General features: G+C 38.5%; 1 long non-coding RNA gene across 1 annotated transcript in view; it reads right to left on the bottom strand.

Moving 5' to 3' along the window:
* The window catches only part of LOC137195853 (uncharacterized), a 198116-nt gene that overhangs the window by 72757 nt on the left and 108143 nt on the right, over nt 1–17216 (bottom strand). The window lies entirely within an intron of this gene.

Genomic DNA, 17216 nt, shown 5'->3' with positions numbered 1-17216 from the left:
ATTGCAGCATGGTGCCTTGTCACTAGTTTCATCTGATTCTCTCTCTTTTTTTTTTAAATCAGCTCTCTTGGGCAACTGCAGTGTTTGAAGTGTGATTCAGAGTCCAAGATACAGTGGGCCACAGAGTAAAAGATTGGGGCGGGGGGGGGCTCCTTTTCAAACATTCAAGATCCGTATGATTTTAAAAAATGACTGTGTTCTATCTCTCCATTTTGCTCTGTGCAAGCATACTGTACTGACATGGACCCATATGCCTCGTACACACACATGCACACAGTCACCTTGAGCACAAATAAATTCAATATCTATCATAATTTGATCTAGTACATAATTATGTGGTTAGTCACCATAAACACTGACAAATATTTAAAATTATTTAAGGAATACTTGTTTTTTGTTGTGTTACCCCTCCTCTCTCTCTTTCTCTCTCTCACACACACACACTGCTGATGCTGATGTAATTTGTTATTGTTGACATTTGTTCCACCCTCAGGCAATACATTTTCCCTCTTCATCCACCCCTTATTGTTTCACATTGTGTCATCTGGCACTCTGACCCCGCCCACCATGTAAACAACTACAGAGATAGATAGATAGATAGATAGATAGATAGATAGATAGATAGATAGGTTGGAAGAGTCTTTAAAACACTCAAACCATCATTGACTAGTTGGTGCAGAGAAGAGGCTTTGGACAAAAAGAAAGAAAGAGGGAAAGCTTAAGTGGGTAAGAGAGTAAGAGACTGGAAGAATGAGATAGAGAGAGAGCGCCTCCATTATTCATCTGCTCATCTCACTGCAGTAGATCCAGCAGGGGGAGGTGTTGCAATATTTGGTTGGTTACTGGCTGGCTGTTGCAAAAACCCAGCTAAACAAACAATCCCATTTCAATTTACATATAAATACAGTACATGCATGCACATTCATCAATTACATTACATGCACTTCCTAACTTTTTCTCCACACCTGAGAGGCAATCCCTAGACAGAGCTATACAAACTACACAAGCACTTAACAGGGTGCTTTGAAATCGAATGGACAGAGTTGATGTGTCTTTTTGTCTGTTCTTTCTCTCTCTTTCTCCTTATTCTTTTGTGCCCAAGTCCAACTCACTTGGCTGGAGGAGAGGTACATGTGGAAAGGCGATGAAAGAGCTGTTAAAAACCATGAAATGTCTCCCCTCACATGGGAGGTTCTGACATTTTGCCTGTCTTGAAGGCAGTGAGAGTGGGACAGATTGTGGAAGAGAGAAAGGAAGAGAACAGGATATTGGGACGAACCTAGACACAAAGACAGAGTTGTATGTTTGTGTCTCAGCAGGTGGACATCATCACAGAACAAAAAGAATAATGGAAGGTTTGGGGATTTTGGTTCTCTGTCACACTGAATCTACTCACTCGATTTCATGAGCCTCCAAACAATGTGTGTGTTGTACTCCTGCCTACTGACCTGCTTATTCAACATCCCCTTTAAAGTTTTCCAATGCCAAGCAACATCTTCTGCTCTGGGGTGGCTGTGATACAGCCCCTCTACAAGAGGCGGCCTCATGATTATGTAATAGTGCAGATGCTTCTATCATTTTGGCTTGGCTTATATGTTTTTTTATTAAATCTTTATTGTGCTTTAGTTGTGCATACAGTATTATCCAAAAATAATCAAATTACCACAAACTAATTGCCATATGGGTTGAATCTGAAGCCCTCGGGCCCCTGATGGTCTGGGGACACGGGGAAGTTGTCTACTTACAGTTGGTAATCCAGTTCAAATGGGATTTGTGATCTAATGAGAGTGGAGTGAGAGAGTGGAGAATGGAGAGCATGTGGGTGGTGGGAAAAAGTACCTGCATCCACTTGTTTAGGATTCTTGAAAACCAAGAATGAAATGGAGGCAAACAACCAAACATAGTCCTGTTTTTTTCTTTATACATGTGTGATATGTTGCATTTCCACTCTAGCTGTCAATGTCAGAGAATATTCTGTGTAATTGCTTTAATTTAGAAGTCAAACAAAGTTATTGTGCAGCCATAGAGAGTTCTGCTGTGATTTACTTGTTTTGCTAATTGTAGCAACTTCCTCATTGTTACATGGACTGTAAATAAGTAAAGAGCAGCACAGCAGTGTGCTGTAACTTTGTCAAATTTAACTAGTGTGAATGCTGATGTCAACCTGCAGCAATTCCACCATGTTCCATCATAAAATTTTGGGTTCAATTTTCTCTAGACTTTCATTATATAAGTCAGTCATGTAGTGCCAAGCCATGTAACATTAGTTTCAAGCAATTGACATGTTTGACACTAATTGGCTCAAGTTGCTATTGCTTCATCGAAGCAAAACCATCTTATTTACAGAAGCAGGTAGTCAATCCAGTTCCCTGTTTGTTTTTAAGACTTGACTTTTGCTTCTGTTGTGCTTTTGACAAATAATCACACACAACAGGAAACACAAATTACATTACCGATAGCTTATTATTTAAAGAGTAACAGATGTTATTTTGCATTTTGTTATTTCTGTGTCACAGAGCCAAATCATGATAAACAGATTATTTTTTGTGGCAATTTTGAGGTGATATTTTCGTCTCCATTATTAACACATTGCCCAGACAGAGGCAGGCCGTGATGTGCCTTTGGTATCAGTTAGTATTCATTCAGAGGCTGGCCACATGTAAGATCTTGATTTTATATCATTCTTATATTTCAAACCTGACCACTGACAAATCTATCTTTCTCCCCTATTTTTCAGCACAAGCCTCCAGCTCTCTGTTGCCTTTTCTGTTCCAAAGTATGTCTCAAAGTCAAATGCATAAAGTTCTTGCATTTGAATTTTTCAAAAGTTGGTGTTTTGTTCTGAGAGGAAAAACTCCCTCTGACTGAAATGCAATTAGATAAACGAAGAAAATTGTCATCCATGAATATGCTGTGCAACCAAATGTCGAAACAGATGCATGTGTGTCAACACAATCTGATTTTCATTAATTCAAAGTGCCAATTACAGTAAATTCCACTGAAGGTGACAGATTCAGTTTGTGACAGATAAAGGCCACTGAACCAAGCATGGAAGCATCTTGCTTTCATACTGTGTTTGGGTTTCTTTAAATCTTTATTTTGTCATGCGAGTCAAGTAAGAATGTTAGTTGTTCTCTGTGAATGTGTGGCAAGATGCAAAAAAGCCATCTGATAGCAAATTGTGAAAACAGGAAACATATTACTTTTAAGATCAATAGAAGCAAATTTCCTTCATTTTTCTCCCAAACAGTAAAAACTCCTCAACCTATCTTTTTCTCAGCCATGTCAGCCCAATAGGAAATTGAAAGGAAAACAGCCTAATCTGAAATTAATATTGTATTATTGTATCCTTTTTCAGAAAGAAGAAACATTTTAATTAAATTTTCTTGCCAAGCAGAACAGGCTAAATCTGTAATAAGGTGTGATTAGGTTTAGGCACAAAAAACCAAGTTGGTCAGGTTTGGGGATAAATCATGATTTTGATTAAAATAAGTACTTTGTTAAAGCCATCAAGGTTACAATACAATACAATACCCAATTATATAATCGTTTGAAAAATTCTTTGTTGACTCACAGTTGGGAACAGAAAACAAACATACTCAAACAAACTCAAGCTGAAAAAAATAATCTATTGTACTCTATTCTGACAGTAGAGTACTTTATGCACTGAATTTCAAGTAAGGGTCCACGCTAGGTTAGCATGTGAATGACAGAATATCAGATATACGACTGGCATGGAATAGCAAGACCACCGTTATCTCATATACCCTTCTCTCTCTGCCTCTCCAGTGACACTTCCACGCTGTCTTGCAGCCGTCCAAGCGAGTTTCATATTCAACACAACTGGCACCTTGAGACCAGATGATATAGAGGCAGAGGCAGCAAGGGAAGCAGAGGTGAAGGCAGGGACCAGCCTGTCCTCACATAAAAAACACAGTATAGGTCGAAAGTTCAGCCAGCAAAAACAACCTATAGTTATGTTTGAGTGACAGATGCTATCTAGCGGCCATAGTAATTATAACGAAGTTCAAATGACGTCAATATAAGGTGACAAATTTCCATAATCAGAGGTGGAGGGTCGGGTGTATGGTTAGATAGATAGATGGAAAAAAAATTGAGTTAGCTGCAGGAGACTGCTGTTCACCTCTGGTTTCCGACTGCGAGTGTCATGTTTCCAAATGCGGATCAGGACAGTTTTTTAAAAACCATAACTTTGCTTTGAAGGTTGTGTAACTTTAAGGAAGTAACTTTAACCCACACCACATTTCAAGTGATCATTTTAACCCAAACCATGATCCTTCCCTTACCATAACTAAGTGGTTTTTGTGCCTAAATCTAACCAGACCCTAACCACACCATAAAACATGATTATTTTTTTTACGATTACTGCTGATAGAGAAGTATATTACAGAATGCTCCTATGGGTTTTTCTAGAAACGCCTTGGAAACACTCCTATGAGTCGTTCTGGAGTGCAGGTTCAATCGACCTATGTGGTTGTTTCATTATGAGGATGTGTTGCAGAGACAGAGACACGGTAAAAAGAGATGCAGGGTGAGGAATGATGGAGGGAATGTTAGTGACAGGGAAAAGATGGGGGGGGAGAGAAGGAGGGAGGATGAAAAATCCAATAGAGGTTTTGAATGCTCTCCAGAAAAAGCATTAAGAGTTACTTAGCTAAATCCATTATGCTTCACAGGTTGTGGCTGCCTTTCTGCTCTAAATCAAATCATGCATCCAGGTAATTGTTCTCACATTAGAAAAACTACATCCTACCTCCATCCCCTGAATGCTCATTCCCACTATCCCATCCGACACCGAAGATGGGGGATGGTTAAAGTGAAAGGCCTGGGATGAAGTCTGAATCAGATGATTATGATTATAATATTGATAATGCAATGAACAATATGAGAGGAGGCTGTCACTAAGACTGATGAAATTAAATGCAGTCACAACAATGGTGGTGCTAATGATGTGATCGCCTGCCATTTTAAAGACAGACTTTTGTTTTTGTGATTTTTCAGGAGTGTTCAGTTTCTCAGGGATGAACTTTCATACATTTAAAGGCTCCCTAACACAATGCTCTTCTTCTGCTGAGTAGCACCACCGGCACCTGTGAAGGATAAGTACCTTTCTCAAAGTCAGCATGACATTCGTTCGACATTCGAGAACTGTTGAAGATAAAACCAGTCACAGGTTTATAAATCCCAAATGACAAAAAATGTCAACATACAGAACATACTTTTAGGTCATGTTTTCAGAACAACTGTACGAAACATTTTCAATGACCTTCTGTGTTGCCAGGAACAAAAATACACTGAGTTCGACTCCTTCAGTCAGAGATGGCTCAGGCAAACTCAAGGTTTCCCCAGCTGCAACACATATAAAAATGAAAACAACAGTACTTTGATATTATTCTTTAGTGTGTTTATTTTTAGTGTTATCATTAGACCATTTTCTGCATAATATTCTGTTTTCTTTTTTTTGTTTAATTTAGAGTGATCAAAAATAAAACGGAAAGAAAGTAGTTTGATGAGATATTCCTCATTCAATGTCCCCTTACTGACTTTATCGGGGGCTTTCAATTGTATCTCATGGTCCTTATCAGCAGATGTCTTTTGCTCAGTGGCTACCTCATGACTTGTTTGGAACTGGTCACACAATAACAGTTAGTGTAAAATTATATCCTCTCTTGAAAACAGTTCAAACTCAAAAAGTTTGTTAATATGGCCCTTTGCATAATTTTGAAACTCATATAGTATTTAACACACTAGTGCATGAATCTGAATTTACAACACACTGCTGGCAGACCACATTAGTCCTCATTCGTCTTGCTGCAAGTGAGAAAAATGAATGTGCCACAGCAAATGAATTACTCAAACCTTCAATGTGTGAAGCCAAAATTGACCTTTACATGACGCCTATCAAAGGGGAGCATTGCATAATTGAAAATCTTTAAAAAATAAATGGACACTGAATCTCATCAACTTTCAATGTAGAACATCGACAGGAGTGGACTCATGTACCGTCTCTACATTTTCATTTCAGGCCAGTTCTTTGGCTTGATAGGTTTCTGTACTTCGCCCAGAAAGTATAATTCCAATATCAATTACTCCCCACACATTGCCCACCCACATCTTTGGCTGGGAGACTATTATAATATTTCAATAGTATTAAGATTTTAGGCTGAAACAATCCTTTTAGACTTTTCATACTACAATAGTGTACAACTGCAAGATCTCTCCGATTCCACAGGATCTATCATGCACACATTGTACAGAACTAAACAGCTGTTTAGTCAGTTTAACCTTGAATACTGTGACATCAATTGCATCCTTCAAAAGTATTCTTGGACCGAATGAAATGTTGTTCAAGTCAAAGTGTACACTATATGTCTCTATGACCTTGGTTCATCCAGTCTACCTCTGCAAACTCTCTGGAAGTCATACACAAGAGAGTTTTGACAAATCTTTGATGTCATCAAGCGACACCTCCTGGAGCTATTCCATTTGCTGTAGATGGGCCAACTTCTTGAATAGTGTGACAGTGCTCAAGGCTATTTTCTGGGGATATGGGCACATCTTTTGGTTCAGAGCTCGTTGCACTTTTATGAAATAAAACCTATTTGGGTGTAAAAGACCTAACAATTATTCCACAGCGTCTGACTGCAGAGTCAGGTCCCCATTCTTTGACAGCAGAGCAGCGGCAGCAATGGGAACCTGATCACATAGTCATGGTTGTCTAGACTTTAGCTGTAGGGTTCACTTGTTCTTGTTCATAAATATTAATTGAAAATCAAGTAAGGTTTGGAGTGTTTTACATTTCTTTCACATCTAAATAACATGCCTGTTCTCTTTTTGAATTAAAATTATGATTTGATACATAATTGATAAGAAAACAGTTAGCAATTAAATACATAAGTATAGCAAGAGTAAGACATGGGCAACAAATTCTCCTAATTGAACAAAAAACAAACATGTTTTGTCTCTTTAGATCCCTCCAAAAGCTGAAAACATGTTTTGTTTCCCTCAATATTCAGTTTTAAACCAACTCCAAATGCACTAAATGTGCTGTAAAGCATTCACCGTACTCTCCTTGCTTCATGCTGCTGTACGGGTCAATCAGCAACAGTGAACACAACAGCTGGATGCGTGACTCACCAACACGTGTCAAATATTTTTCGGTCTGTTCTATATCCTCTGTGAGCCGTGTGATTTATTTTGGCTTTTCCTTTTCTTTTTTCTTTTAGTTGATTTTGGAAACATATTTAATCTCCGAATTCATTTAAAGTCAAACCAATGTTTTCCCCTCGTGGAGAGAGGCAGACTATCTCTGCATGAGTTGTGGGCCAGAAAATGAGAACAATGAGCTGAAAGAGGTTATACAGCTCTGTAGAGCTGAGGGGAACTGCAGAGCCGTGCCATAATTCTCTGTGGGTTCCTAAATACCATTGACCCTTTTCATATACAAATAGTCATTTGATCCATTATTCATATAAAATGTTGATTTCAGCTGCTTTAACAAAGAAAACTAAATATTAATTAAGGTAATTACTTTAGAAGGTTGTTTTAACCTTGCAGTTTGTTGTTCTGGGCTGTCTGTATATATATGCAGAGTTGTGCTGGACTGGACAATATGGATGTTTTAAGAATTTACTTTAGAATTATGAGTGAGAGTGAAATTAACTAGGCTTTGTGAATGCAGCAGCTCATCACATAAAGCCTGTAAAAAAAAAAAAAAAAAAAAAAAAGAAAAAGCATAACCAGGGGTTTTACTGTGAACTCAAGCATACTCCCAAAGCTGAATCATACAAACAACATTTTCACCAAGACATTTCACCTCTCATCCAAGGGGCCAAGTTCTAACTGACTGGCGGGGAGTTCCAGGTATTTAACCACTGTGGGGTCATTATCAAAGGTCATTGATACCACTTGGTTCATTAGTGCTCCTGGCTGTTGTAATGTCCGTTGTTAGACTCACCAAATGCATCACTTTCAGCCCGCGGCACTTTATTTTCTCCCTGAATAAGACACAAAGGATGTTTCAGTTCCCTAGGTAAGAGCGGATGGCCTTAGGTGAGGCAACAGACATGAAGACACTCCCACTGATCCAGAATAGATTTGGCTGCTTTATAAACAAAGCACTCTCTGTAAAACTGATGTGTCAGAGGAGTCACAGCAATTCCTGATGTGATCTCTTATTGTCAGGGGGAACTATCAACAAAGGCTCTTGTTTATTTGCAATTCCTGCATATTTTCACCTCCTTCTATTTTACCTATTAGCTTGTTTCTAACTGTGTATCTCTCTTATTATCTCTCCCTGTCATATTTCAGGTGTGCCTGGGGCTGCTGCCAGATTTCCTGTACTCCATATCTCAAAAACCACAGTCTTGTCCTTGGTGTGTCTCCAAACACCCCAGCAGTGCACTTTACCTCTGTTGACTCTTCTGGTGGTATTTCTCTGTGAGGTGCCCAAAGATCTCAATTCATAGAGACATACAACACACAGTTATATCTTTGCTGTCCGAGTTCATATAGCAAGCTGGGCTGGCACCGGGGCTCCCGCCAGGGCCTTTAAAGGTTGCTGAGCAGAGGAGCAGAAAGGAATATGTTTCCAGGGACTTCCCACTGCTCAGCAGAGAGAGATAAAAGACACAGACAGGAGACGACCAGCACTCAACAGGTTTACAGCCAAATCTCAAGTCAGGGTACTCAAATACAGGTAGGTTCAGAGGCATTAGTGGGTTGTATATATACTGGAGCTGATTCTACATGTAGCATGAAGACAGTAAAGGCCTAATAGGCAAAACAGTGAAGTTTTTTTTTTAATATCAATAGGTTAAATGAGAAATTAAAACAGCCAAAAGGAAAGTGAATATTGGTGTTGCATTCATCGGGTACTTTTATCAGCTGTTCCAACAAAAAACTTCAACTTTGGAAAAAAACAAATCAAAACAGAAACTAGAGAAGATGCAGAAGCTCTAAAATTCCACTTTTGAACTAGCATGTGTTTCTGACCTTAATTAAATTATGTTTCTGATTATAATTCAAGATAAGCCAGTGTTAAGTAATTCCTGATGGGTTTAAGCTACTCAACACAGCACTTTCACACCCACACTGAAGCAATATATTAATGTTTTTTTCCCCAGAAGCTAATTTCACTTTAGGATTTTTAAACTAAATAATTTCTACATTCATCTGTCAGGGGGGGGGGCAACTGTGAACTCTCCCGAAACCAGCTAGATTCTGCCACCTCAGTAATGGCGCAACACATAAATCAGCCATGTCTCCTCACAAGAGCAGAAAGTGTTTAGCTTTTCATATAGAATTTGTTTACACAGTACTTCTATTTTGTTATTTGTGATAGAAAGTTTAAAATTATATTCTCAACACTTTTGTGGTGTTTTCAGGGAGTTAATGGCCCTGAACTCTGTGGATACGTCAGCCTTTGTTGTTGGTATCCTCTTAGTCAGAAACAAAATGGGAGGCCCCATCCACTCTGAACACAACAAGGTCGAGCACATTATCAACTGTTGTGAGTAACCAATATGCCTGTTACACACAATGGGATGAGTGCTATGGCCTTGGGTTGAACAAGATGTTATGTAAGCATCCTGATGGAGACGCAGAAAAGAGTGATGAGCTTTAGATAAAACCTTCTCCTACGCAATGAATTTAAATCAAAGGCATTAAAAACCACTGGGGTGTGTCAAGATGTACTACACTGTTTAGGCGAGGTAGGCCCTGTATTCATAAAAAATAAAACTGCTGAGCTGAATTAAAGTTGTTGCTAGTCCATTTGAATGTCATGGTAATGGTGGTGATGCGTTGCTCTACCCTGTGAGAATAATGTTTCCTGTAAAAGCCATATTCTTCCTTCCTCTTCCCTCATAGGTAATACTGTATGATTAGCAGTATTTCAGTGTGTCATTTTGTAGGTTCAGAGATTCACTTTCTACTGGTTGAAATTTCGTTTTTTTTATATGAAAGTCATAATATTGTCCACATTTTCCAAACACATCATTCCTACAGTTATAGTTCAATCAAGTTGGCATATTGTGTGACAGCACCATGTTGCTAAAGAATAACTAAAGATACAGCAGCGCTCTGCACCCCCATCTACAGTGGGGTGAGTCAGAGCCTTAGGCCACCATTAGGAGACCCTTTTAATATTATCAAAATGAGACACAAAAAATATTGCCTTGAGAATTAACCCCCCCACTGTTTTCTTAATGACTTAGGTAACGTGCTCTGCATCTACAGGGATGTTGAATGTATAGTACTGCAGCCAGAGTAAATAGACTAAACCGCTCCTCCTCTGGTGTGGTGCTTTGGAAGTCATTAAAAATCACAGAGACATGAGCATATAGCTGATGGTCAATGTGACAATAAAGTGTTGCCTTGGGACTGTCCACTTAGTGCTAGCCATCTATTCTCTTTCTGAGGTCAAGCCACACTGATGCTTTTTATTTGTGATAAAAGTAAATTTGTCTGTATAGCAAAAAACAATCAAATGAAAAGATAATGTGCATTTTAAAACTAAGTTTTGCAGTTTTTTTTGGAAACTCAAGTCAGTGATGAAGATGAATGGGGGATGGCAGAGCATTAGTCTTCTTCAGTTGGCAAAGTGGGTCTCTGGCACATCTTCAACGACAAGAGAGGTGAATTAGAATGGAGAGGCCACCTTGAAGGTGAAAATACCAGCGACACTTGCAGCGCTGAAGGGAACAACTTTATTTTGGGAAAATCAGGGTGTGATGAAGGCCACAGGCAGAAACACATTTGTTTTTCATTATAAAGTTGTTTTCAGCGGTGCTAAAAGCGTTGCTGGAATTTTCAGGGCATTAGCATTCTGCCAGGGGAACAGCTAATCTTGATGGCAACTGTTGTGTAATGATAGGGAGATTTACTTTTGATAGAAAAACGTATCATACTGTAAGTACATCCCAAAGCAGATAAATATTTTGGCATCTGCACCTGGTGTATGTGTGTGTTTGTTTGGAAGTGTTTCTATGTTGCCACCTTCACACACTTAAGTTTGTCTGCTTTACAAAGAGGCCATAGAAAAAAAATAGACATATTCCTAAGAGTTCAACACTCCACATATTCCAGTATCCCTCTGTTTTAACTTATTTGGCAATACTCAAGCCTGCAACATGCACCACTCCTCTATTCTGGCATTTTTTCCCCTCATACGTAATCTGTAGTATCTGCATCAGTGACTTTGGGCTCAATTGTGGTTTGTGTTTGATAAAGCCGTGACCCTAAAGAGAACATAAAAGCCTCTGAAATAATACCAGGGCTGAAAGCAGAAACTCCCTGTGATCTACCTTTGGGAGTGGAGATTATACCTGCTTAACGTCAAGCAGACCAAATACTATATAAAGAGGCTATGAAATCAGCCAGCTAAATTTCCCCCTAATCACAGTGGAGCGGTTAGATGCTGGCAGGAGCCTTACACACCACATTGCAGCCTCATAGAAACTAGATGACTGAGCTTGACTGTTACAGGCAAACTGAATTTCTGAGTAATCCTCATACAATGGGTGGTTTACTGGATCATAACAATTTAGACAGAGCCACATTAGTTGCCTTTTTGAACTTTCTTTCATCTACAACAATTTGGGAAAAATTAATATTATCTATATTTCTCCAATTGATTGATGGTTGACTCTCACTTTGACTTTTTTAGTCCCATTGTGATTTCAAGGTCATTTGTTCAAATTTATACAGAGAAAGCTGCTTTGGAAGAGAAGCGACAGAGGTCCTAATGTTGCTCCAGTTTTGATACTGCACTGTTTGCATTTCCAAGAGGACTGTGTGTGAGATTTATTTATTTATGTTCACTGCCAAAAGAACTGTTTAGCTGTAAATAATTTGAGTTATTGGACTAAAATATATAGTCTATATTATGTGTACAATGATTGTGCATTACATAAAATGAAATTAAAAAAGCCAAGGTTTTTCACCATTCTAAACATGTACACTATATGATGCGTGTCCCAAAGTGGCCCTTCAAGTTTGTCTGCAATAATAAGACTTTCTTTGCTTTTCTTTTGAAAGTAAAGATCCACCCATCATAGTTAGATTATTGTGGATTAGATTTCACTTTATTGTCAGATCCATCTGGAATTTGTCCTGCTTCACAAGCCAACTCTGTTTTACACACATGGAGGAAAAAAGAACAATATCATATTTATATGAAGCTATAAGTGTATTTCACTGCTTCACTACACAGGTTTATACTGTGAGTCCTAGAATAATTGAACCCTTATCTTGGCAAACTGCACATTACTGTTGGCCTAAAATCATTAATCACATCTGCTCAGTCATAGACGCATTTTTCAGGAGTTATCTTCTGTACTGTGACCTACAGTATTTCCCAGTGGAATATGTGGGCGGTGTACAATTACAAGAGGGATTTAAATCAAAGCCTTCCGCTTTGATTGGACCGCTAAAAGGAGAGGATGGAGAAATGAATAAATTAGACCTCAGCCACATTCTTTTGAAAATGAAAATAAAGTTTCTGCCCACTAATATCCAAACACACATCCCCCCTTTGAATGATATTCCTCTTCTACCGATGACGACCAAGAAGCAGTCGGCTGTGGTTTTATGGTGCATTTAGCTAATTGCCCAAAATCACAGTTGATTGGATACATTTTTGTATACACCCCAAATCAAACATTTGAAAACATTTTACAGGAAGAGAAAATACCGGTATTTTGATATAAAAATACTCAAAAAGGATATTTCAACACACATTTATCTGGCATAAAACAAAAGATAACTGAACAATTAACACAAGGGGCACAGGATTAAAACTGTGTCTTTAAAGACCTGTCTTTAAAGTGAGATCCACCCACAATTCCACATAGCTTGCCAGGTTAATTGCAAACAGTGTGAGGGTATTAGTCTGTTTAGGCGTGCCATTGTGCCTGAGAGGTGATTGATTTGGTGGTTTGTGCCCCCTTCAGGTTGACAGATCTGAATGCCTGCAAGTCTGAACCAGTTCACACCCTCCACAGCTGCCTGTTCACAGTGAGGGGGTTGTTGGCATCTCATAGCAAGCCTATTCTAATTCTTATCCTCCATGGTGATAACATGGTGTTGTTCAGCTGCAAACCTCCAAGCTCCCATGCTGTAACATGAGATTTCCGGAGCAAATTCTGTTAAAAATGCAATAATGATACAAATAAGATGTTGCTCCCAAAAGAAAACGTCCACTCAGTTGTTCCTGCACTTAGATTGTGTATCTAGTTAAAATGATGTGTATAATATGGCAGAAACCATTAGAAACGTGAAGGTAAAAGCAAACTGCAGCAAATCAAGAGAAGCAGAGATGTTACTCTTAATGGGGGCCCTCATTAAATCAGCAGAGAACACGAAATGACACAGCATGACATCTTGTTAGATAAAAGAGTAATTTCTAAGTGGGGTCTAATAAAGGCAGATTTTTTAAAAATTGCATAAAAATAACAGGCAAGGAAAATAAAACACTAGAATCAGTTTGGTTGAGGACGATTTCATGACAAAGTGGTATCCAGTCTGGTGGCATTTCAGATGTGGTTTAAAAAATTTCAGATCACCGAGAGTGTTTTCTCATGTTCATGCCTTCAAAAGCCTTCAGTGGGAGGAGATGTGTTTGTACATTTGCTAAGTTTAATAAACAGTCCACCTGGTCTTGTACTGGACCTGCCTTTACTTTTTCTTATTAATTTTTGTCATCACTGAAGCAGAACTATGGTGACATAATTTCATGATTGGATTTGATTTTTACTTCTAATGTTACATCATTTTGGTCTGGATGCCAGACTGTTTCTCATATCCAATAGTGCTTACAGTAGATCATTCTGCTCCCACAGCTTGATGCTAACTGAGTGGGGCTGTGACAGCATATGTGTGGGTTGTAAAACTGGAATGATAGTGGAACTGGGCATCTGTGTGTTCAGTGATGCCATTATAGGAGACTATACCTCTCCCAGCTCTTATCTAAAGATGACACGACATATCATTGCAGCCAGACTCATGCATGCCACTCTTTCTGCAGAGAGAACGGGTGCCATGAAATATGAAATCATTATTGAAAATTTTTTAAGCAGACATGTCACTAAACTAAGTCTTTGCATGCCAGTGCTGTGACTGCTCACAATGTATCCAATTACAGAAATGAAAACCATGGATGCTTTGTAACAGACTGCTGTTATTTATATTATGCTTTATTGTTATACTCAATATATGTCATACAGTCAGATGCTCGGTTTTGCTTCCTATATATTTGGATCAGGTGTGTGTAATATATCTATATAACATGTTTAAGTATTCTAAGTTGCTGTCAGTAAAGGCAACTACCTGCATGTGTTTTCTCACTGTTATAAACACACACAGATGGACAGGTTTCTAGAGGTATGTCAGTGCATGAGAGACCAGGTGCATCCATGATATGGGGATGCGCCAATTTGGCTCAAATTTCTGCTGTGACTATCGAAGCAAGTGAATCTAATTTGACATCTCTCTCTCTTTCTCTCCCTCCTCATCTCTCTGTGTGTGTCTCTGTGTATGTGTGAGAGTGTAAAAAAGAGAAACAGAGGCAGATTATTACGGGGATATTAACTCACTGCCTTGTCTCATCATCAGAATACATGTTTAATACAAACCACACAGATGAAAAGTAAACGTCTAGGCACATGTTGTGATAGCAAACAAGAAAACAGCATCTCCTCCTCAGTCACTACATCCTTTCAGTCGTGTGTCCAATTATCAACCAACTGTGAGTGTCCTACACTAACAATACATCCACATGGGTTAATTAACCGTTACAATTTAGTGGCCATCGGGCATATTAGCATTTATCTTAATTACCTCTTGCACCTGAGCTAGATCAATACCTCCAACCACTAACCAGTGTCTCTCAAGCCGAAGACTGGGTCATGACCTGCATGGCCAGAGTCTCTGACAGCTGTGGTGACATGGCTGCAGGGCAGAGAGAGATATCTGGCCCTGGGGACCGAATGATGTGGGCTGTGTATGTGTGTGTGAATGTGTTTAGACCACTGTAATATACAGTATATGATAAGCCAGGCCTAAATTTCCATTACAACAGCTGTAGATACTTAGAATCTTTATACAGTGACATAAAATTTAAAAAATAGTATGTGCAGACAACTCTCCTCTGCTATTAAAGTAACTCAGCTCATAATAGGAGTGTTTTAACTTAACAAGTATCATTAAAAAAACAAAGAAACTGTGATATAGTTCAGTTAAAGACACTAGAGTTGACTATTTATTGCAAATGGATATGCAGTTAAATTTGGTGTAAATCTAACTTAACTCATCGTTTAACTAATCCCCCATACTTAAAAGGAGACTGTCCTCCCAAGAAAAAAACACAATAGGTCGTAATTTCAATCACCAAAAAACGACATATAGTTACGTTTGAGTGACAGATGCCATCTAGCGGCCACAGTAGTTATGACCCGGATCAGTGGCGCAGTTATAACTCAGAAGTGGACTTTGCCACAGCAGACCAATGCTTGTTTTGTGTCTAACCACGAGTCTCATTTCAAACTGCGAGTCACGAAACTTAAAAAAAAAAACATAACTATGATTGTCCTCTAACCTTCACCCTGTTATTATTTTCTGTATAGCCAGGACGACAAAGGTCCCCTAATTTTAAAGAAGTAGTAACTTAAACCCACACCACATGTTTCTCTAACCTTCACAAAGTGATCATTTTAACCCAAACCACGATCTTTCCCTAAACCTAACCAAGTGGTTTTTGTGTCTAAACCTAACTAGACCTTAACCACAGCGTTGTAACATCATAAAATATCATTATTTTTTAACAGGAAAGCACAGACAGTTGATGTTGACCTGCTGATTACTGTCAATAAGGGCGCCAGAATAGAAAATGCACCTATGTGTCGTTCTGGAGTGTATGGTCAAACAATGTATTTGGCCGTTTAATTTGGAGTACTTGGTGATTAAAAAAGTACTCCACTGCTTTAGCATTGCACTCCTATAACATTGTTGGACTCACAATGGAAAGTTCAAAACTGATGCAGCAGAACAAGAGATATGGTCTTTTTTTATTCCACATATTCTTCTTTCTTGTCAAAACCTGGCACCTACTTTACCCACAATGCAACGCCACTGCCAGTCAAGATAGTTTGGTCAGAGATTAGGGTGTGTTATGCTAATAGAAGCTAAAGTAACCTCTAGCCACTAGCCTCAAGTAGAGATGAGGAGCCGGCTACAGAGGTCTGGTAAGCTCACTTATTTCTATTACTCCACACCTCCACTCCATATATTTCCTTTTACAACAGTCTTCAGCCCCATAAAACACATTTTCTCAAAGCTCTCTCCGGAGCCACAAAGTACTTTACAAAACATTTTTTTCACATATGCAGTTGTACCTCCTAAAACCTGTAAACAGAGAACCAGCAGTGTAACAGTGAGTAAACAATTTATAAAGGCCGCCTAAAACACTTGTATGATTGTATTTTACTAGTCAGCTGGTAGCTGAACAGATGATGCATCAGTAAGCCAATGATTTTGTGACAGCTGATGCCAATTAGCTGATGCAAGCACAAATTCAGTTCTACACCTGAGCTTACTTTCCTTCATTTATTTTTTAAGTATTATATTTATAATCATTAAAGATATGAAGATGGTCAAAACAATTTTTCATGTGTTTCCTTTTTGGCTTATGAAAGCTATATCCACAGTAGAAGAAGTTTTGAAGTATAAGCAGGGGATGTGCATCACAAAGTGGTTATAGAAGTATATATTATATATGATAAAATACTTCCTCTCCATATTTTATTTAAGATCACCTCCAGACATGTTTTAAGACATAATAATATAATTTAAAAAATAATGTGTCTGAAATGTGTTTTTTTTTTCACAAAACAGTTCAATTACAGAGTTAGGAATTCTTAAAATTACATCTCCTCCTTCCCCTTCATTAAAAATCCAGAATCTATGAATATGTAATTATTTTTCATGTAAAAAGTTGAACAAAAGATGTCTCCTACTTCACTGAAAAGCCAATTCTCAGTGTATTTGCACTGGAGGTTTCAAGTTTCCACATGACACTTGTGTAAGTTGCATATTTGACCAGGATCAGCCTCCAAACTGCTTGTGATGCCAAATCATGCTTGTGGGGTACACCCCTTTAACTTAGGTTTTCAATGAGCACAGAGAAACTTTCCACTTTC

Source organism: Thunnus thynnus, chromosome 13, assembly GCF_963924715.1.
Source record: "Thunnus thynnus chromosome 13, fThuThy2.1, whole genome shotgun sequence".
Classification (NCBI taxonomy): domain Eukaryota; kingdom Metazoa; phylum Chordata; class Actinopteri; order Scombriformes; family Scombridae; genus Thunnus; species Thunnus thynnus.
Note: the sequence above shows the minus strand (reverse complement) of the source record. Positions and strands in the feature narration are given on the sequence as shown.